This window comes from Paramormyrops kingsleyae, chromosome 18 (genome assembly GCF_048594095.1).
Source record: "Paramormyrops kingsleyae isolate MSU_618 chromosome 18, PKINGS_0.4, whole genome shotgun sequence".
Taxonomy (NCBI): Eukaryota; Metazoa; Chordata; class Actinopteri; order Osteoglossiformes; family Mormyridae; genus Paramormyrops; species Paramormyrops kingsleyae.
In genome coordinates this window covers 17428454-17452077 of record NC_132814.1, presented here as the reverse complement: position 1 = coordinate 17452077, position 23624 = coordinate 17428454, and the positions used below count along the sequence as shown (strand labels likewise).

General features: G+C 42.0%; 2 long non-coding RNA genes across 2 annotated transcripts; one reads left to right on the top strand and one right to left on the bottom strand.

Annotated features, from left to right (window-relative positions):
• Positions 1 to 15678: 15678 nt before the first annotated feature.
• LOC111844815 (uncharacterized) lies at positions 15679 to 19775 on the top strand. The gene is made up of 4 exons (XR_002838467.2): positions 15679 to 15913; positions 16276 to 16345; positions 17667 to 17894; positions 19601 to 19775. It is a non-coding gene; the product is annotated as an uncharacterized lncRNA (long non-coding RNA).
• On the bottom strand, positions 17409 to 18161 carry LOC111844816 (uncharacterized). The gene is made up of 3 exons (XR_002838468.2): positions 18075 to 18161; positions 17727 to 17882; positions 17409 to 17604 (listed from the first exon to the last, which is right to left on the bottom strand). It is a non-coding gene; the product is annotated as an uncharacterized lncRNA (long non-coding RNA).
• Positions 19776 to 23624: the final 3849 nt, after the last annotated feature.

Genomic DNA, 23624 nt, shown 5'->3' with positions numbered 1-23624 from the left:
CCCTCAAGGAGTTGTCACGTAAATAATTTATGCCGTTATGTGAGACTCATTCCCATGAACTCCTCCTCTCCTTTGCAGCATAATTAAAAACAGTGCAGGGGATCCTTGCCCCAGAACCCATGGGGTGAGGCTGTGCATGACACTCTCATCACCATGGCGACTTAAAAGTGATGCTGACCAGTTTGTCTTCACAAAAATATATGTAAAACACATACTGGGATTAATGAGTAATTTCTAACCCTGCAGTTTTTTAATGGCGGGGTTAGAATACTATTATTATTAAATAATAATAATAATAATAATAATATTAATAATAGGGGCGGCATGGTGGTGCAGTGGTTAGCACTGTTGCCTCACACCACTGGGACCTGGGTTCGAGTCTCCACACTTGGGTTGCATGTGTGTGGAGTTTGCATGTTCTCCCCGTGTCGTCGTGGGGTTTCCTCCGGGTACTCTGGTTTCCCCCCACAGTCCAAAGACATGCTGAGGCTAATTGGAGTTGCTAAATTGCCCTTAGGTTTGCATGTGTGAGTGAATGGTGTGTGAGTGAATAGTGTGTGAGTGTGCCCTGCAATGGGCTGGCCCCCTGTCCAGGGTTATTCCCTGCCTCGTGCCCATTGCTTCCAGGATAGGCTCCAGTAGTATAAGCAGGTTGGACAATGGATGGATGGATATTAATAATATTATTAACAATAATAATATACAAGCCTGTGATTAATCTGAAAGGCAAATCAAGTGATTTTTTGCTTTCTTTATTTGGCAATGTTTTTTCCTTTACAGCAGGAAATGCTAGTTTTCAGTTCTTCCTGCCTAATTAGTACTATTTATACTGATGGCTTCCTTTAAAGTTACCGAAATGAAAGGCTGTATTCCTTCTCTATGGCGCAATGAGGGCTGCATACTGGATCTTCAAGCATCATAAAGCATCAAACTGAAATGCGGATCGCGAAAGCGAGCTCCTTCGCACACATGGGGAAGCTGAGGACACTGTTCTCTGTAGTTTCTCTTCATTCTAGGCGAATTCTATGGAACGGCCAGGGCTCTGGTTGCTTCCCAGTTTTCCCATTATGTCAATGGTTTTGGAGGGTCCAGGGCTTAGGGGGGTGGCAGGGGAGTGTGACGGCAGATAGGAACTGAATCTCGTAAGAGGGTGCACTGTTCCTCTTTCAGTTCAGCTCAAAACGTGGGGTTTCCACTCTCTCTCTCGCCTGCAAACTTTCACCCACACACTTGCCCAACGTCACACTGTACCCATGAAGGACCGTCGTGTGCATTCACCATTTTCCATGGTCGGGAAACCTGACACGCACAGTACCATCCCCATTCGGACTTTGGATTTGGAAACATAGTAACCAGTGTTAGATCTTGCTGGAAATGGCCAACTCTGCAGACAGCAGATTGACTTTTATGTATAATAGATAAAACAGCAGAAGTATGAAACAAAACAAAATGAGACAATGCCTGCTTTTGGATCTGTGAGAAGTGGACGTGTTCATCTCAGTTTCCCTAAGCTGTCTGCGGCCTCCCACAAAGATAAGGTGTTCTTAGCTTCTACAGCCAAGGAGACAGTCCAGGATTTTTCCAGAAAACACCATCTTTTATGTAATAAACCTGATGATACCATCTGGAAAAATACCAGCCAGTCGATGTTGAAGGCCACCAAACACATGTGAGGAAGAAAGCCTGAGCACAAAACATGGACAAGTAGTGTAATAATACTTGGTTGCAATATATGTTTAAAAAGATTAAATTTCCCGCACCAACATGGTCTGCACTACAGGTCAGCCAGCATATTTATATCATTTGCATATCCATTAAAAACGTATTCCTTCATCCACGGTTTATGGTTTTTCACAACAATAGGCAGTTCAGCATTTATTTTCAATCACAGGAAAGGAAAAAAATAAAATGTAAATCAGCATGTTGTCTCAATAGATAACTTTTTGCTTGAACAAGAAAGCCAGTTAACACAAAGGCTAAATTTTTATTTCAGTGTACCAGTGTTATAGGGACTATCCTCCGTGGAAAAATTTCACTTGTTTTCAGTAGAGCGATATACTGTTTCTGCAAGGCTTTGGAAAGACAGGACTTGTCTCTGGAATGTGCTTGTCACTATATTGCTCACCATTAAGTGATTGATTTTTCATACATGATTAAGGAACAATGTTACCACCCGGATGAGGAAAATGATTGTTATAATGGCTAAGGGACATAACTATCATCAGATATCCACTCATTCATCCATTCATCCATCCATCAATCTTCCAACCACTTATCCTAGTCAGGGTCACTGGGTTGCTAAAGCCTTTCAGAGGCATCTCAGCTTGGGAAATGCCCTGTAAGGGGTGCTAATCCATCAGTGTGCGAAATACGGGGGGGTCCGGGGGGGTCTGACACCCCTGATTAACCCATGAGACCCCCTGAAAGCCTCAAAAGCAACATTTTAAGGGGGTCTCAAGATCAGTATTGCACAACAATAGGGAGATGGGGACCCCCACCTCCCCGAATATTGACGGGTATTTCACACACTGGATAAAACCATAGAGGGACATGAACAACCTCACTTAAGTAACACGATTTTTATCCTGGGAAAGGAACATTATCATTGTCAAATAAGGAATATCATATTAAAATGAGAAAGGAACTTTTTATTCATCAGGGAAGAAACTTATTTTATCTTGATGTTTATCTTCAGTAATATTATTAAAATTAAAAGTAATAATTATTAAAATTTCCTGGCAGTACCATACCACAGCCTCAGGGATTTTTCAAGAGTGGAGAATTTTGTTTCCCTATAAAGAACAACCGACTGTAATACAAGAAGACTCCAACCCGGCAGAATTAGCAGTGAATGGCCTTAATTATTCAAATTACAACAGCCCCAGAGATGAAGGTGAGAGGTGCTTCGAGTAGCAAACTTCACTGGGCTATTAACATCTTAAGGTGCCAGACGAGATGTGCAGAGCTGTGTTCAATATCAGAACACTGAGTCTCAGATCCACCCTGCTGCATTTCGATATGAAAAGTCTTACAGGTCAATTTGAAATTGCTGCTCAGATCACAGTCATTAGTAAGATAAAATTTGACTTCAGTGAGACAGCCTCAAATATATCCAGCTTATGCTCCATCCAATAAATTAACCAAGTATCATTTTTGGTTTCTTATGTGACATTGCATGCTTGCATATATTATCCACTTAAATTTGAGCGTGACTCTAGTAAATGAGGGAGATTTTGGACTAAGCGTATATGTGTAGAGATGCTGAAATGAATGATGTGGAGGATTCGTTGACTCCCTGACAGTCTAACTTCAGTGTGAGGGAGGATCAATCAGGATCACTGGGTGGGCTGAGAGTGCATGATATCTTCTGCAATTTAAATTCCAAAGGTGGGGGAAAAACAGGCAGTTCTGCATTTATTGCTCATAAATGTGATGAATTTATTCGGGTGGTACCTGATGTATGAGGTTCATGATGATGCAGAGGATCCTGTGTATCAATAGAGAGGATTGGTAATGTGCTGTTTGGCAGTCGACCGCGGTTCTGCCCGGACCAGCCACTGGCATCTGCAATCCTGCAAAAGGGCTATCTTAATTTGAAAACGACACTGCCTTCATGATCTGAAGTTCTTTGAGAAAACTTCCTTGTACTTCTGATAAATAATTTAAAACTTACTTTGAAAAATACTGGTTTTTGAAATTATAAGTGTGTGCCTTGCGATGAACTGGCATTCCGTCGAGAGTGTTCACTGCCTCAGGCCATTTGCTCTCTGCAACTCAGCTCTGGGTAAGCAGTATAGAAGATGGATGGATGGATGGATGGATGGAGGGACGGACGGATGGATGTTCATTGGGCTAATCATAATGTTTCTCAATTTCCTGGATGGATGGACAGATGGATGGATGATCTAAAATATTAATATGAAGAAGTAATTGAGAAAATGTAATTAATCCATTTCCCATCCCCATTTGTCCTATGCAGGGCTGCAGGGGTCTGGAGCCTGTCCCAGAGGCTACGGGTGCAAAGCAGGGAACAACCCAGGATGGGGCACCAGCCCATCACCATTCACACACACCATTCACACCTACAGACAAATTAAACAACAAAACCACAAAAACAACTAAAACAACTCAATCGTTATTTAAACATATAAGAGATTAATATTTAGAATCCAGTGTACCTGTAAAAGGACAAAATAAAAGCTGTAAAGATCCAAAATATTAATCTAACAAAAGTAACTACATTACTGTACCCTCAAGCATGAGAAGAAATATGGTGTAACTGCAGTGTGCTGGATCTGATTGTAAAGGGATGGATGGCATACATGCGATAGTTGTGTGAGATTAAGATCAAAAATGTTGAGGTGCCCTTAACTAACTATGATCAGCAAAAGAACCAGAAACCCGACAGTATATGATAAATAATGCAAATATGGTCTCCTAGAAAAAAAATAGAAGAACGATAATTTGCAAGGGGAATCACCTTAATCAGTCAAGAGTCTTGGGATAATGACCTTTGTAGTTCTTTTGTCGTCCTTGCAGTTCTTTAACTGTTTTTAAATAACAAAAATCTTAAAGGTGCATTAATTTCAAAAAGTATGAATAGAATTCTTTACCAGCAGTCGCCGTGTGACGAACTGTCTTATGAAAAAAGTCCCTGAGTTCTTACGAAAAAAAAATATATAGAAAATTGGAGTTGAGAAGACAAATCCTACTACAATTAGCATTCTGGTAGCAGCATTCTTCAGTTTTCTACGTGCATTTTGCACGTCTTGCAGGTGCACACGCCAAGTGCTTGTGGTTTTATTATCTTCGGTTAATTGTTATTTATTCTCAGCTGCTGTACTTATTCTTTTGTGTTTTCGACTTGTTTTTTGGCACTGTGCTCTGCATAAAGTATGCAATGGAGAATTTGATTGTACTACATATACATATTAACAAACCTAGAACCTTACATTTCTTTCTGAGACTTTCCTTAAACATTAAGCATTGATGGGCAGCAGATGAATTTTGGGTACCTTAAATGGATGATAAGTCCTTCAGTTATTGAGGTTTTATTAATCTATTGATTAACTAGAAGGATCAATTACAGGGGTAGCTGCATAGTCCAGCAATGCAACAGCCAAATTCACATTTGAGTGCAATCAAAAGAGACGATGTGGGCCGATTTTGAAAATCAGACTCTACGTGAAAACAATCAAGCATCACAGCCACAAATAGGCATAAACAGAGGCTGAAGAGCAGCGCTGATTGCATTGGGGTTCCTGTGCAGCTGATTGGTCTACGGCTGATTGCCAGCCCTCCAGAGCGGAATAAACCATTAACACTCCCGACAAAACGAGCCATTGACAGAACGGAAGACGGAACACTGAAAACGACTGTCTCAACCTTGAGTTTTATTAAAGCAAATACAACTCTCACCCCTGGTTCAATGTGCTACTGTAATGTTTATTCACATAAAGTCTTTACACTGTTACGATCACAGCTGCCTGGAGCTGAATCAAAGGGAGTGAGACAGGGTGAGTGTTGGCAAACGTTAACGGAATGTTATTTCCACGTTTTACATTTTAACAAAGGGTTTTGCCAATGTCAGCATGATAACATTATTACCTGAACATTATTTTAACACAGTTAATGTTGAAAAATATTGTCTTATAATAAAATATTATTTTATAAAAGTGCTATGTGTGTATATTGCAAATGCACCATCCAACCTCGAACCCATAACCTTTAAGGTGGAAAGCCACAGTGCTACTTACTGCTGCTTTATCTGGTTTTATATAATTAATCTGAATTGTAGTAGTAGTTGTAGTAGTGGGAAAACTGGGCACTTTGAATGTTTCCATACCTTAATTGTAACGTTCGGTAATCATTCCTAGAATACAAAATCGCAGGCAGGGCATCAATTTATTGACCCTGAGTTATCGAATCACCCAAATTTTACATCCAGAGCACCCAGAAAAGGCCTAAACGTAGAGGAACATGCTGGTAAGAGTTAAAACCAGATTCGAACCTCTTCCCCCTACCCATCGTTTAATACATTTTGCCATCTTGATTTGTCCCACCGATGGCTATTGTTAAAATTTCATTGTTACCATGTATCAGTCTTAAATATTCTCTGTTGAAAAAGGTGTTTAACTCAACCAACAGCTACAGACATTTTATTTTTGATAAGTCTATACAGCATGGTCTCCCCTGTATGTTCTCTTAGCAACACATGGTACCACACCGGGTTACACTGTAACACAGATGGGCTAATTCAGTGCTGCATTTGCACATATCCCAGCATCCATTCCAACTGCTGGGTACACTGCAGGCCATGTTATAAGCTATTAATTTTCATGAAGAATCACAATGCTAAAAATGATGACGAAAAAACAGCAAACATCAGATCTCTCATCTGCGCTTTCCCTTTCGTCAACTAAGAATGTCTCTTGCATATTGTTCAGTTTTCATAACAATTACCACCCCCCTCCCCCCGCCTCAAGACAACTAAATATTTTTAGGTTCCATTCTTAAGCAAGATTAATTCTCTAAATGAGGCTACAGTGCATCACAATGAAATCGGGGGTGAAAGTGCCACGAATCCGGTAAATGCATGAATGTCTCTTTGAAAAGTTAATTCGGGACGATTCGTGCAGGACGAATAGTCATTAGCAATTCCCCGTTTACCGGGTTCCCTGCCTGCAGCTGACTCACAGTGTTCCAGCTTCGGGGAACAGGCTGGCTTTATTCTGCAACAAGCCTGTGATAATGGCAAAGCCCTAAGAAAGCATAATTGAGGATTTAACAGCTACTGATGGAGACTGAGAGCATTGTATCTCCTCTGTACTGCCTTGGCACCGTAGCTCTCTATTAGTAATCCAGCAGTCAGGGGCTCTGCGTCTCACTACCAGCGGCCGAAAGGACTTCTGAGGTCCCGTATCTGTGAGACAGCATGTTTCCTGTCGTCCACTGATAAACCGTAGGCTGCGGTTCTGTACGAAATGATTGCTTCCATGGTTTCCGAAGGTCTCGGTAGTGTTTTATTTCCTCTGCGCGTGTTCCTCGTACACCTCCTAGGATTAAGACGTTAAACTGCTTATTCAGTAATTTCTGTGGCCTCAGCGAGGAAAAAGGGGCAGCTAATCCGCCGGAAGCTTTAGTCAGGGAAATAATCGGCAGCAGTAGCAGCATTAAAAAAATCTGTGACAGCCAAATATTTATTATGTTTCTTTCCGTTTTTTTTTTTTTTTAATTCCTGTGGGTTATGGTTGGTTTTCTTTCAAAACATTCTTGCACAAAACCTTGGTATTCTGCTAATAAATGTTTTAGTTCAAATAAAATAATGGGACAAAGCCAATGAATAAAACAGTGGGATTGTCTTTCCATGTACATGAAGCTGGCATAAAATTGAAAAAAAAAAAAATGTATCTGTTTAGTCTCTTTAAACCTACAGCAGTGTTTCTCAACCCGCTTCTTGGGCAGATGGTACGTGTTTCTGCTCCCTCCCAGCTCCTAGCCAATCAAGGGCTCCAAATACCTGTTACAGCTGTGCTGGGAGTTGGGAGGGAGCAAAAAGGTGGACCGTCTGGCAGTGCCCAAGGAGCGGGTTCAGAAACAGTGATCTAGAGCCCCAGTCTCATCCAAAGGCAAGGTGTCTACATTGAAGCACCTGTAGAAGAAGCTATCCTCTCCGAACTCCGCTACCCAGTGGCCCCAGTTAATAGTTCTTACTGCAGTAAAGGACTAGAGGAAACTCCATTTCTTTCATAGATGCCATCAGTTTATCCACTCAGAAGGCATGAAATTTCTAAATTTCCCCAGGTTGTTGTAAATCATTACTTGACATTAAGCTATTTCACTAATTCCTTCTGACTCGTACTGTAGTTTAGCAAATTGGTGCAGTTGTATGTTTTATAACATGGATCCATGAGAAATATTTTGCTGCAGCGGGTAACACTGCGGCCCCTCTTAGGGGCTGTCTGATTGGGGGGCTCTGTTGCTAAGCACAACACCCAGCTGATTCTCAGGCTGCCTCCTTACTGAGACATTCACTCTAGAGCCCTTTGATGATTACAGTACGTCGTATACAGCAGTCGTTCTTTTGCATAGTCTTCCGATCAAGTTATCCCTAAGTGGGGACAGCTAAAACAATCTGAACTTGTTATTTTATGTAATCAGAGGAGTTTAACAATAAACCACTATCTCACTGTATTTACATATTAAGCAGTAATTTTAAAGAATGAAACATGAAAAATGTTCAGTCATAATATGTTGTGCTTTGATAGTTCCAGAAGAGAAAAGACTTTTTTATATTGGTGAATTTAGTTTAAAGCAGCAAATAATTCTAATATTGAAATTCTCTCGCATTTCCACAGGGTGGTGTTATGTGCAACATTTTGTTACGAAGAACTTCTTATTTGTCCGTTTTATTTATTTTATTTTTTTGAAATCATGATAAATAGCTGGTGATCAAAAGACAATCTGCATTAGGAAGCAATCAGCAAAAAATTGTCTGTCATTAATGTCTTAGTACAAGATGAGTAACCGTCCAGATGATGTTCTAGTTTTTAAAAGTTTCAATTTTCCTTCTTTTTTGCTACAGACCTATAACGGACTCTGACCTGTAATGTCAACAGCAGTTAAAATTGTACAACATGAAATAGTTCAGATATACGTATCTAGCATGCAATATCTGTCTGCTATTTAATCTTCTTTAATAATCAAAAACAAAATCATCCACCAATTAAATTAAACGAATGATACTAATAAGCAGTGTGAACAAATAGTAATGCATATGTTCGTAAGACAGGGTACTGGGACACAGTTCCTGTCAAAGCTTCTGTACTGACCTAGGCAAGGTTCACCAGTGGCGCCCCCTGTCTGAGACAAAGTGAAATTGGCTTGCTAAGCCAGTATATGCCACTAAATGAGTTGATTGCCACTGCCTGGATGTCCCTAGTCAGGTGAATACATTCACTCAGTTAACCTATTACTTATTGCCAATACTTACACAAGAATTACTGATCCTCCTATAGGCTGAGAACAGGAAAACAACCCAAAACCCAGATGCTTCAATTAGTTTCAATCCTATAAGTAACATGATGGTGGCCCATTTTGTTGCCTGTTGATGTTTTATTAAACCCATCTCCAAATCCTCTTAATCTTACAACACAGAAATACTTCTTGATTAATTATGTGGGGAACTTATCAAGCAAAATTTAAGGGTTGAAAAATGTGCATTTCTTTGTCCACTTGTTCGTAGATGCAATAAATACTCAGAACTGTTTGAGGTAAACCCGTAGTAGGACCTAGAATGCTTTCATAACGACTGCAAGGCATGGCGGAAGGTAAAAAAAAAAACAAAAAACATATGGAGATAAATTGAGACTTATGTGACATTTTAGAAGCTCTTCAAAGCACCTCTGCAGAGCTTATCGCCCAATACCACTATCAACCCTGGGTCACACGACACTTAGAATATGATGAATACGTTGCCTACAACGAGGTTTGTTTCCAGTAATGGAGACATTTGGTTCTATCAAATTTCGGAGCATCGAGAAATTGCTTTTCATTCTTCAAGTTGTCATCGTGGCTTGGAGTGGAGCGCAGATGTTGCTGTAGTGTGAGGTGCAGGGGAGGTGAACGAGCCCCAGGTCCGTTTCATTTCAGGTCGGCTTGATTGAGGGACGCCTTATTTTTCATTACGTAGTCTTTGATACAGGGGACATACCACAATAACGTTTTTTTTTTTTTCTGGACAAGGCATGGACAAGGAGAAGAGCAGACAGCTCGTCTATAATGTGGAACTGAAATTAAGGTAATTTTGTGACGACAAACTGAAGCAAGAAAACTGGTGGACTGTACCTGCTGCTCTTCTTTTTATGGCTGTGAATTTTTATCTGTATTAAATTCCAAATATTACAGAATTTAATTAACATTTAATAACAATATATCATACAATTATATTATTTAATATATGATATAGTTATATATAATAATATACTGATGAGTGACCTTTAAAGTGATTACTTATCCACTTTCTAATCACTTATCCTAATTTGGGGGGTCTGGACAGAATGTACATGTTCACTTAGTCATGCTGTCTAGGTAACACATAACCTGAAGTCAGCCTGGCTGTCTCTTTGGACTGCCGGACAACACCTGGATACCCAAACAGCAAAGGGCTATCATTCGACCTCAAAGCAGGGGCGGGATTTGAACCCCCTAGATTCCTCAGCTTGGAGGTTTGAAGCAACAGCGGTACCCACGGCACTTCCATGTCACCCTGTTTGCACTTCCCTAAATTGCTCTCCATAGCTTGAGGTCACAGCGCAGGGTCAGCTAACAGACATCGTCCCTGGAGCTTGGGGGTTAAGGGCCTTGCTCACAGATCTTGCCCACAAATGTAATTGTTCTGTTGATGCCAGAGCTCAAACCAGTGATCACAGTCACTTAGCCTACTCAGCCATGAACCCCCCACACACCAAGCAATGCTACCAGTTTAAGACATATGAACTTCGAAAGTGAATAAAAGGTGACTAAAAGTGACACAAAACCATATGCATCAACATGACCCCAGAATGTCAGCTTTTCCTTCTCTTTCTCCCCCTTTATTGACCCCCCCCCCCGCCCCTCCCCGGTTTTCCTTGCTGGCTATAGCCCGTTGAGATGTCCTGTATCGGGCGAGATTGTGTTACTATGCTCTTTCTTGCTTGCAAAGTTATTTTTGCTTGTATTGCCATTAAAACCCAGATCCTCTGCGTACAATATTTGCCTGCCCGCCAAATTTACAGTGCATATCTTTCCCAGTGCGTGGAAAGTTAGAAAAGTGTAACTTATATGGTTGTGTGCTGCTATGTCTGAACCCATCCTAATCCATGGGGTATTGGGATAACCCGACCGCCATCTAACATTTTATACCTCTTATCATATTTTTTGCCATATTGCACTTATTAGAAAACTGCTTGTCACAGTGTGTTGACGCAAATGGAATCCTGAGAAAGCCATGTTGACAAAAGAAGCAGGATGGAAGATAATTCTTGAGCATTTCAGACTCGGTTTCCATGGATTGATTTCCGAAAATGTTATTCACAATCAAAAAAAAAAAACCCAGCAGCTATAAGCGATGTCAAGAAGTATATTTCTCACTTGTCAACTACTGAACCGTCGGCGCATGTCCAAAAAACTCACCGTGAGTAACATCTCATGCTCCTTTCTTTGGTCCAAATATTCAGAAAGGTGTCATAATTAAATGATGTAACATTTAATCTGGCCTTGGAATTGGCAATTCTGAGAAAATGGAAGATTTCCCATAAGCCGAGAAGATGATAAATGTGCTTTTTTTGTTGTCATTCAAAACAGCTGGTAAGATTGTTCTTCGGCGGAACACAAGGAGCATCGTGCAACTCTGCTCAACCTGTGGGTTTATATTCAAGGCACCGGGGGGCGGCTCTTCTGTCAGCCAGTGAGGAAGCTGGACACCCCCTGAATGCACCACTAAAAACATTCAGCAGTGTGGGAATAATCGGGGCACCTGCCTAGTTAGCCAATTTATTCTTAGGTAGCTAGGTCTGAAAAATAAATAGATCAACACAGCAGCGACTGCAGTGATGTCATGAGATGTGCAGAGCCTGGAATAAAACTGGAAAAGTATGGAATATATCTGACCATATCTATTGTCTGCGGATCGAGATCTTTGTTCAGCTGAGAATGACGTGAGACTGACTATATACTTGCAACAATGATAGCAACTTGTGCTTTAGGGAACATTTTATAGGGATAATGGTATAGCGTGACAGTTTACTGCGAGATGGAAGTGTTTTACCTTCGACCTTTGACCTTTGACCTCAACTGATCACACTTTTAAATCCATCATCTATCTTTCATATGTCCTTGGGCCCTTGGCCTTTTGCACTACGGCGCATGTTCTATTGGGGTATTTGCAATATGCAAGTTTATTAACATCTTTGGGCTAATCCCTACAGAGATCCATATTTCTGCTTTCAGACGCATATTTTCACAGCACGGCTCAGATGTGCTGGTTTCACAGAACCAACAAAGACCATAAATGCATGTTGCAGCTGAAACATCTAAGGGCTGTTTTTATACGGCTAGCAGCACGTTTGAATTTGGTTACTGAAAGCCTCAGCAAGAGCACAGAAAATGGGTTTTATGGACTTGCACTAAAAGGTACCTTTTCTTCTTTACATCTGTGATTCTTATCATCTCCTTGTTTGTCAATGTCATGAATTCCTATGGAAATAAATGCTCGAATCATTCCACAAAATCTTTGCCCCTGATCGGAAAATACATATCTTTGATGTGAAACTCCTTTGGCCTTCAGTAGCTCTTTATGAGAAACATGATCAAGGATTCTGCTGCTGCTATAATGAAACATCCTCCTCCTCTCCCTTAAAAGTAGACACAAGGATTATATGCACAATAATCTTGGAAGCACACATGAAAGCGGCACTCTGAGACATAGGTCACTCTGTAGGCGTATATCAAACAAAGGGGGCTGGTTAGGCCTTGTGTCTGTGATCGGAAGGTTGTCGGTTCAAGCCTCAGCAGACTAGTCACATGTCCTTTGGGCTCTTGAGCCCCCCCCCCTTCCAAAAAGGCTCCATGGCCAACCCTGCACTCAGACCCCCACCTCCACTCTCAATCGTGAATGTATTTGTGTGTGTCTCCGAGGACGGCATGATGGGATACGTGAAAAGAAGCATTCCTAATGCAGTCGTGTACTTGGCAAATAAAACATCATTTTATTCAGCCTAAGGTACTCTAAACCTTAACAAAAATTACCCAGAAAATAAGCCGGCACTTGACGGAAAGAAACATGACAGATAGCCAAGTGTAACCTCAGCACAATTATGTATTTATTAACACCCTCTTGCTGTGTTTGCGTGGGGTGCACACTGGAATTCCACAGTAGTGTGGACAGAAAATCATGTTAATGAGACAACAAATGAGCGAAAGGAAGGGGAGAAAACTAAGACATTGCACAGCAATTCCAACCACAGATACTACGAAATGTTTATTTGCTAAGAGAAAACCAAGCCTCTTGTGTTATTTTCGGGAAATTACCTTCAGCAGGTTAAGATGTCGGCCCTTATAAATGCTGAAAACGTGGCAGTTACAGTAGATTGCACAGCAATGTATATCATTTTTGAAACTTAATCCACCCCAACAGCATGAAACAGATTGGGCCCATTCATATAGTGAAATGATGCATCTGCTATAAAATATAGTTCCAGTTGTTACCTGAGCAATTCGAAGCTTGGTCTTTATAGCGGTGCCTTATATGTCATTGTGGGGACACTGGGTAATTTTTGCATATGCTATCTTGCTGTCCTTAAGATATCCATCAGGGATATAAACACTTGTATACACAGATGAGAGTGAATTTCACGGTCACAAAGCAGGATCAGCCAGCGCAGGTTTAGTCCCTGTAAGAAATGTTCCATGAAAGGAGTGAAAAAAGGATGTTTCTCATATGAGGGCAGGAGGAAGGAGCGGGTACTTTATTTGGGTATTGGAGGTGAGTTGGGATGTGTTGAACAAAATGGTGAAATGAAGATAAAATGGAGCCTTTTTGTTAGGACATAGGGAAAGAGCAGGTATCAGGGCTTGGGAAAGATTAGAGGGAAGTTGGTCTAAATGTCTAGTGGCTGAGGGGAAAAAGCAGGAACCAGTGCTGTACAACTGGTAGCGAGGCAAAGGCGAAGCGAAGGGAATGACCAATCTGGCTGTCTGGCCTAGCCCTGCTCCAAGACATCCACACTTCCCATTGCAGACTAGTTTTCTTTGTGGTGCACAATGATACTATCCGTGTTTCTGCTGTTGGCCACATGATCAAAGGTGGCCAAGGCAAAGGACACAGCACCTTGGAGAGGAGGGAAACTGAGATTCTCCTTGTAACTCAGTACCATGTTCCAGTACTCCCCTTGTTATTCAGTGCCAGGTGCCGGTACTCCCCTTGTTATTCAGGACCAGGTACTGGTACTCCCCTTGTCATTCAGCACCAGGTGCCGGTACTCCCCTTGTCATTCAGGACCAGGTGCCGGTACTCCCCTTCTTATTCAGTGCCAGGTGCCGGTACTCCCCTTATTATTCAGCGCCAGGTGCCGGTACTCCCCGTGTTATTCAGCGCCAGGTGCCGGTACTCCCCTTGTTATTCAGCCCCAGGTGCCGGTACTCCCCTTGTTATTCAGCGCCAGGTGCCGGTACTCCCCTTGTTATTCAGCGCCAGGTGCCGGTACTCCCCTTGTTATTCAGCGCCAGATGCCGGTACTCCCCTTGTTATTCAGCGCCAGGTACCGGTACTCCCCTTGTCATTCAGCGCCAGGTGCCGTTACTCCCCTTGTTATTCAGTGCCAGGTGCCGGTACTCCCCTTGTCATTCAGGACCAGGTACCGGTACTCCCCTTGTCATTCAGCGCCAGGTGCCGGTACTCCCCTTGTCATTCAGCGCCAGGTGCCGGTACTCCCCTTGTCATTCAGCACCAGGTGCCGGTACTCCCCTTGTCATTCAGCGCCAGGTGCCGGTACTCCCCTTGTCATTCAGGACCAGGTGCCGGTACTCCCCGTGTTATTCAGTGCCAGGTGCCGGTACTCCCCTTGTCATTCAGCGCCAGGTGCCGGTACTCCCCTTGTCATTCAGGGCCAGGTGCCGGTACTCCCCTTGTTATTCAGTGCCAGGTGCCGGTACTCCCCTTATTATTCAGCGCCAGGTGCCGGTACTCCCCGTGTTATTCAGTGCCAGGTGCCGGTACTCCCCTTGTTATTCAGTGCCAGGTGCCGGTACTCCCCTAGTTATTCAGTGCCAGGTACTGGTACTCCCCTTATTCAGTGCCAGGTGCCGGTACTCCCCTTATTATTCAGCGCCAGGTGCCGGTACTCCCCTTGTTATTCAGCGCCAGATGCCGGTACTCCCCTTGTTATTCAGCGCCAGGTACCGGTACTCCCCTTGTCATTCAGTGCCAGGTGCCGGTACTCCCCTTATTATTCAGCGCCAGGTGCCGGTACTCCCCGTGTTATTCAGTGCCAGGTGCCGGTACTCCCCTTGTTATTCAGTGCCAGGTGCCGGTACTCCCCTTGTTATTCAGTGCCAGGTGCCGGTACTCCCCTTATTATTCAGCGCCAGGTGCCGGTACTCCCCTTGTTATTCAGCGCCAGATGCCGGTACTCCCCTTGTTATTCAGCGCCAGGTACCGGTACTCCCCTTGTCATTCAGTGCCAGGTGCCGTTACTCCCCTTGTTATTCAGCGCCAGGTACCGGTACTCCCCTTGTCATTCAGCGCCAGGTGCCGTTACTCCCCTTGTTATTCAGGACCAGGTACCGGTACTCCCCTTGTTATTCAGCGCCAGGTGCCGGTACTCCCCTAGTTATTCAGCGCCAGGTGCCGGTACTCCCCGTGTTATTCAGCACCAGGTGCCGGTACTCCCCTTGTCATTCAGCGCCAGGTGCCGTTACTCCCCTTGTTATTCAGCGCCAGGTACCGGTACTCCCCTTGTTATTCAGCGCCAGGTGCCGGTACTCCCCTAGTTATTCAGCGCCAGGTGCCGGTACTCCCCTTGTTATTCAGCGCCAGGTGCCGGTACTCCCCTTGTTATTCAGCGCCAGGTGCCGGTACTCCCCTTGTTATTGAGTATCAGCAGAAGTGCTGGTACTGCATACTGGTGACTACTGGTCCACTTCAAGCACTGCTTATATACGGCTTTATTTATTCTGCTATAAGGTACAGAACTGTAGGCATTTTTTTTTTTTTACCGTTTTGTAATACATTGGCCATTTTTAAAAAGGAGAAACGCGTATTTCTCCTGCATTTTTGCCTTTGGGTTATTCTGATAAGAGGAACAGCATAGCTTCTAATGAAAACTGCTGACTTCCAAGCAAGCTTGTGTGCTTTCTGTAAGCCACAGGTGCTGAGGTAAGCAGGGAACCTGAATGCAAGGTTAATTAAGGTTTGATTTTCATATTACTGGGTAATTTTATTGTGTTATAATAGCGAATTAAACATGTTTTACTTTCATATACAAACATTCTGTTGCTGATGACCTCCACTAGATGGTATTAAATTTGCATTAACATAGTTATCTGCTACTCAGTGACATGAATGGAAGATGAATGCAAGCAAAATAATAAAGATGAAGTGGGTTAAAAAACCAAATTTTTGGCTTTAGCTGTGCATGTATCTGTTCAGTATTTGATTGGGTTTTCTTTATATGGTTTTGTTAAACTTGCATTCAGGCTTCGGATTGCATCTATTTAATGTATATTTTTCTTTTTTAGAGGTGGAAGACCAGGCTACCCTGTGTTGCCCAGACACACGAGTTGGACTACTATTGTTCTCCAGGAGCAGGTGAGAGCAGGGAATGTGTAGAATTCAGCTAGATTGGTTCATCTGAATAAGACCAAATGGAGTTCCACTTCAGAATACTTTAGAACAAATTAATTAAACACTAATTAAGTTCAGAGAGCGAGTGTGTGGATCGACTGTTAGGCAATCGTCCCAGAAGAACAAATGGGTGCACCTCTTGATGTCTAACACAGGCTAATTGATACGGAGTACATAATCGATACCCTGGATTACGAAGCCTCCAGCAACATGAACAACAAACAATACTCTAAATGAAGAACAGGAGTACAGATAAAACTTACGGACACAACAGTGTTGTAATGAAACAAAAATAGGATGCTATGCATTAGCAACGCCAAGGGCTAATGTTGCACTATTAACATGCATTTAATTATTTATTGGTATTGTGAAGATGTGGCTTAGTACACTGCATTAATACAGTGATGTTATTCTTTAAGAACAGTGCCTGAAGGATCCTAATCTGTTGGAGGGGTTTGCATACCAAAGGTGGGGAAAGTCAGGTGACTAGTTCAAGTCTCAGTTTAAGTTTCAATTTACTCGTCATGTGTTTGTTGACACAGGGTCAACATTACAATGAAATGAGATGGATGAGAGGATAAGCAGGAAGACAAGTCTTTCAGCACTGGAGGATAAGGAGATGAAATAAAGATAAAATTAAGAATTAAAAATTAAAAAGTCATAAATGGGGGGGGGGGGGCAGTAGTGCAATCAGCAGTGTTGCACATTGAGAAAGTGACTTAGTATCAATAATTGCACATTGAGAAATAATTGCACATAATGGCAGTAAATTTGTACAGAATTAAGTGTTGGAGTGAAGGAGTCTGACGACACAATTTTGTAACTTTCCAATTATATAAAAGGGGCTGTTTCATCGCTTACATCCGATCGCCCAGTTGATGATTACTGGTCCCAGCAGTTGCTCCCAATGACCTGGCACCCAGTTTGTTTTCCTGTATATTTCCATTGGCCTGAACATTCTGTTTTTTATTGTTTTCATTCTAGTAATGAAATAATATCCATTCATTTTTATTTATTGGATGCTTTATCCAAAACAACATACATGTTTATTTTTTATGAAAACAGGGTCAAACACTCCCTGAAGCAATTGGGGATCAGGTCACTCAGCTGACTCCAGGATTTGAACTGATGACCTTCCAATCACAGGCACGGTGCCCTGACCTGTTGATCCACATGCCACACCTTCCATCCCTCTCTGTTCAGCATTCCCACCAGAGCAAGTCCTACCAACATTTGAAGGTCATAACGTGAGACTGTAAGTTGCTCCTTTTTTGCCTCTTAACAGACTGAAGTTTAGAAAGGCACAATATCCGAGGCAAAATCCAAGAATGACCCTCAGACGTACCATTTTGAGAGAATCACAACCGAGCTGAATCCCTGCCCGGCGATTGACACAGCCATCATTGCACTCATCGTCTCAGCACTTGAAGAAGATTATATCATGCTTCAGTTGCACCAAGGCAAGCTGAAACCGCTGAAGCTGAAGAAGCAGGGAGTCTACCTGTCTTGAACGGTATGGTTGAGATTAATTAAATATACTAGTAACACCTTTGTATGGCTCTTCCACATGCATGGGAGGAACATCATGTTAGATGAATCCTGTCAACATACCAAATCAAATGAAGCATTGGTTAAAGTTAACTTTAAATAAAATACACAGTGGGGAAAATGAACGCAAGATCAAACTACGTACACGGCTATTTTCAGTTAAGTACTTGCAGTCTAGTGGTTCAGCGGTTGCCAAAACACTCTTCAGAGACCTACAGCCATTTGAGCTATGCCTCCAGCAGCACACCTGATTAAACAAATCAAGCGCTTTATAATTAGTTAATTAGTTGAATCAGGTGTGCCGGCAATGAAATTGAATAAATATATGCAATGGTCCTCGAGTGGGTACATTAGAAAAGGTATGCAGTCATCGGTACACAGTTGCAACCCAGTGTACACTGGATGAAGTGTATGGTAAAGAAAAAAATCGTATATACCAGATTAGAGACATTAGAGAATGTTTGCACTAAATTGCGGGAGTAAATAACAGAATAAATTTACAGCACTGTGCAGAGAATAGTGCCTATCAAACCAGTAGGCAACAAAGGTGGACAAACAACACTCTCCAGAGTACATTCCAGATTAATTTGTACCCTAAAAAGTGTACATTAGATAAGATGTGCCCTATACGACACACAGTAGCAATGTAGTGCACACTAAATGAAGTGTATACTAGGTAACTTGAACAACACCATCTAGAGCATATACTAAATTAAACTCTGAGGTGAATTTATGTTGGATGAAATTTTTAGTTTAGCTGCATTACATTTGTAACGTTCAGGCACATTCACAAACTAGCGAGCCTATCGACTGAGGTGTCCCCTTGCGACCCTCAGAGCTGTAATCACAGGGAACTAGACCTGTCCAGCACTTTTGTACATCTCTCTTACCCTGCTGTGAAGTCATTTACGTAATTAACGTGCAAGCCGCATCTGTGCGGGAGGCCTGCTTTCAGACATATACGGTGTCCCTTTTCTACCACAGCACTGACATTTTTTCCACCATAAATTGACATCATGCTACCGAATTTTTGTTTTCTCTTTACTCAGTGAATAATTTTCCATAATTTTCTCAGCGGCACACTGCTAAGTGCCTGCATTCCATTAATACAATGTCGGTGTTTTTTTTCTGTCTCATTGTTTGCTCTGTGATTATAAAACAATTCTGTTTTTTGTTTTAATCCGATGGTATACATATGATTTCTAAGAAATGGCTATTTAGTCTAACAAAATCTAAAAGACAATTGAAAAGATTTGACTGGAAAAAAATCAACAAACAGGTAAAGAAAACTAGTAATCTATTTCTATGTATTTCTACAATTTTTCTACAATTTCCTACATAACAAAAATTTGGTTTCTGTTCTCAACATGTTACAAATCACCACAATGATGAAGGAAAACATTTCGTCGGCCTCGTCTGCTGTTTGTATATTTTAAGAGGTTTGCATTCAACCGCACGGAAAAACGCATTACATATCGAATTTCTGCCTACAGCTAAGCTTTTGGCTGCATCCATACTTGTAGTCCTGCATTTTTGGGGTTTGCCCTAAGGTTGAGGTATGCAGGGAATTAGCAGACATTGCTTTTAGATTTTTAAAAATAACAAACGAGCCGCTTAATGGACAGAGACCATGTGGAAATCATTGTGCTTTTGGTTTTTGTCTCTCACCAGAAACTATGCTTCAGCGTCAGTCCCGAATCAACGTGGACGGTTTCTGAAAATAGAACAGCCTTTATTTAACTTCCAAATGGCTTAAACATATCGAAGAATGTAACGTGAGAAATGTTCTTGTGTTTTTCCTTCCCTGGACTTTGGGAAGAGATGGATTCTTGCATTGTGTTGCTTGGACGACAAAGAATAAAATATTTGACTGAGGCTGTCGAACAGTTCCTGAGAAATCTCATTAGGAATCACTGATTTTTTTGTGACCAGGAAATAAATCCCTTTTGTTTGACATTAAGTAAATTAATCTAAACAGCATTTATTATAATATTTAATTTCATGTAAATAGTGTAAGCCAAATGGTTAGTCCGATACATCAGTTCAATTACGTTGTTTGAGTGATATTTACAGAATTGGATAATGTATTTCTAATTTTTCTAATTCTATACAATTACATTTTTCAGGGAGTATTAGCTGCGCGGCATAGTAATTCAGGGCAACGCACATAGCAGCAGGCAGTAATTTCTTTTCCAATACTTATCAAGATGAATAATAATATCATAACTTTTGGTCATGCTTCCTTTTTCTTGCATCAGCAGCATCATCGCGGTACTTGGAAGGTACAGAGTGCTGGTCACGTGTCACATGGCTAAGATGCCAGGAATGCGATTGGTGTAATCCTCCTCTGTGCCATGCCACCAGCATCTGTCAGCTCCTCCCAGTGGACCGCAACGGCTGACCTTTAAAGATGCTTGGGTATCGACATCCCCAAACACCCGCTGGCTCAATAATCGGTAGTGTGTAGCGATCCCTCTGACATTACACTTTGTTAAGGAACAGCTGACAGTGAGGCTAAATCAAGTGAAAATATGCAAACAAGACTACGTGGACTTGATCTCCTCGCCCTATTAATTCCATCAGTCTCCGGTCCCAGTTTCTAATTTATAGCTCATTCCGGTTGCAAGATGAATGAAACACATTCCAAATGAGAAATTAAATGTATATTTGGGGAAAGCTTAAGATTCCAAACCGTAATCACTGTGCTGAGTTAAAAATGGGTACCTAGCAAGTTAAGAGATTTTCTAGGAATGGGTTCTGCGCACAGCTGGTCGGAGTGGGGCGGTGCCCCAGGGTGGTGATGTGGGCCGATGCCCAATGGCTGAGCCAAGTGACGCTGGTGGCCTTTTAACTAATCAGTTTGGGGTGGGGGGGGGTTGGCTCTATGTTTGCCTTGGGCACCCTAATCACACAGACTAAATTACATAGACAGGTTTATGAACATACCTATGCTAAAGCACCTCAAACTATACAGTATGTAGGGCTTGTTCACTTATTGCTGAGCAGTCTGAGCGGTGACTTCTGAGGCTACTGCACATATATAAGACATGTATTACCCTCCAGCGGGTCATTAAAACAGCGGAGAAGATTGTCAAGAGCACTCTGCCTTCTCTGCTGGAAATTAACAACGGCTGCTGCATCTAGAGGGACCACTGGCATCATGGAGGACCCATCGCACTCCCCTCATGACCTCTGACCTCTGGATAGCCAGGACAGCGAAACTTAAAAACAGCTTTTTTCCATCCATCCCACTGCTGAACAATCTGCCTCCTCCCAGCTTAAGATTGGGTTTGTAAAAGGATTAATAATTCTGGTTATTCTAAGTCTAGATTTATTTATTGCACATTCTGCTCCACGCCAAATTTGCACATCTTTCCCCACCAATCAGGTGGCTAATTGTATCACTTTATCTGTATATTAATGTCCATGGCTTAAAGTTTAAATGTCTCAGTATTTAGATTCAGTCTTTTACTTCCCTTTTGCACTATGACCATTGCGACTGACATTTCACTTCAATGTACGACTCTGTGCATCATATATCTAAAGCTGGCAGTAAAAGATACTTTGACTTTTCACTTTGACTATATACAAGCATCTATCTGGATACAGGCAACCAAAAAAACACATGTGAACTATGAATCAGGAGGGTATCGTACATTTCTCGGGGCAGGTAATAGTATATGGTCAAGCAAATCGGGACTGAAAAGGCATGACACGTCCGGCAATAGCCTTTCTGCACAGAAATGAACATCAAACATATGTCCCGGCTTTTTCCAGCCTTGCACATCGGAAGCAGCCTGCACCGTATGGGGAGAAGTGTTTGCAAACCACAGGGACCCAGGTGCTTTGAGGCATTGAAATAAATGAATAAAGCCAGCCGGCGGCGACGAGTGGCGGGCAGCCGGGGGAGCGAGAAGGGAGGGAGGAATCCGGTGCTCAGTGGGAGGACTGTGGTCGGGTCAAGGGCGATAAAGAACTGGTTCTGACAGGTTTCAGGACATGGAGGGTGAAAGGTCAGGTGACTGGGGTCCAGCTGGGACTCTGCAGTGCTGTTGGTGGTTTTCGGCACGGCGTGGCAATAAACTGCTGCCCCAGTATACATTTTAAACTCGGCCATGAGATTCATCGCCACTCCTGTTCCTATTTAACAGTGCAGGCCACCCACCTTAACATATGTTCCTTAAATGTACGGCTGCAAACATATTCTCCTGTTACGCCATTTGTGTCAACAGTTCATCTTTCATGCTTTTTTTTTTTTCCCCCTGCAGTTTTTTTTATTTTTTTATTTTTGGAAGAAAAAATTCCATACCAGGTTTCACAAGTCAGATGTGTTGAATGGAAAATTTCTTGCTACTTCACAGGAGAACTTGTTGCAGGAACAATGGAAAGCAGAGTGTAAATAAGGAAAGAAGCTCTTTTGCACATCTGTGTAATACCATTTTTTCTTAATTAGATGAGAATGGTGGGAATGTAGAAGAAAAATTAGACTTGTTAAACTCAGAAACCGAACGAATGCATAATTTAAGATGCGTTGAAACATATGTCACTCTCGTTGGCATATATCATTATCATAATCATCATCATCATCATTAATGATGTTGCAGTCCACGCACTGCAGCCAACAGTAATCAACTCTGAACTCGAATTAAGCAAGAAAGAAATTTTTAGAAGTAGATTTTTATATAAGAGCTGCAGGGAGTGCATCTGTTCCGTTGACTGCAAAACGTCTACAAAGACTGTAAGAAATCCTTCCAGTATTAAGGGCAAATGTTTGGAAGGATTTGATGACTTTTTTTTAGTTATTGGGTATTTATTATGCCTTGTAATATCTTATACCATCCTGACAGAGTTTGAAATAATTTCATTCATACAGTGCACTGCAGGGCAGTTCTGTATTAGGGGATGCATGAATTCCTCTTCCTTTAAGTCGACCTATGAGTAATCATTGGTGCAGACAGAAGGTAGGGGAACACAGACTAATATAGATGTTTCTCTTTTTTCCAATCTGAGACACAGTAAAATTCCAAGAACCTCTCAAGTCTAGACACTCACATAATGATCCTTCATTAGATTTTTTTCTTGCTGGTGGACGTATGGTCTGGATTTCCCCATAGCGCTTATCTCTTCCTCTTTTTTAGAAAGCACACTTCTTAAGGTTTTACAACATACTCAGAGAGGAAAAGGAGACAGAAATCTGAGATCCCCTGAATGCATCCAGCTCCCAGTAATTTATGTAAAATATACGCTCTGTACTGTAACATATCTTTTACCCCATCAAATTATTTCTGATCGGTGTCCAGGCAATAATACATCATTTATTAGAAGGAATTTTATATTAATAATATTCTTCACTTTGTAGGCATTGCCTTTGAGAGATTTAATCTGAGCGAGATAGTTGACCCCCCCCACCTGCAGCATAAGCAGGTAATGAGGAGGTGGAAATGGGAAGCGATAGACACAGCGAATAGCTGAAACAAGACTAATCAGATACGTGGGATTTCGGCTGTACTAGAAAATAACTTTTTCTCCCAGTTTCAATAACTGGTAGGGAGAGTCTGGGAAATCCACCGGGGGGCCTTTCGTGCAGCGGCTTCGTTTTGAAGTAAATAAACGTGACAGACATATGAGATTTCCTCCTCGTCCTGTCTCGCTGGTATATTTCGCCAACGTGATTATAGCATTTCTCCTGCAACCA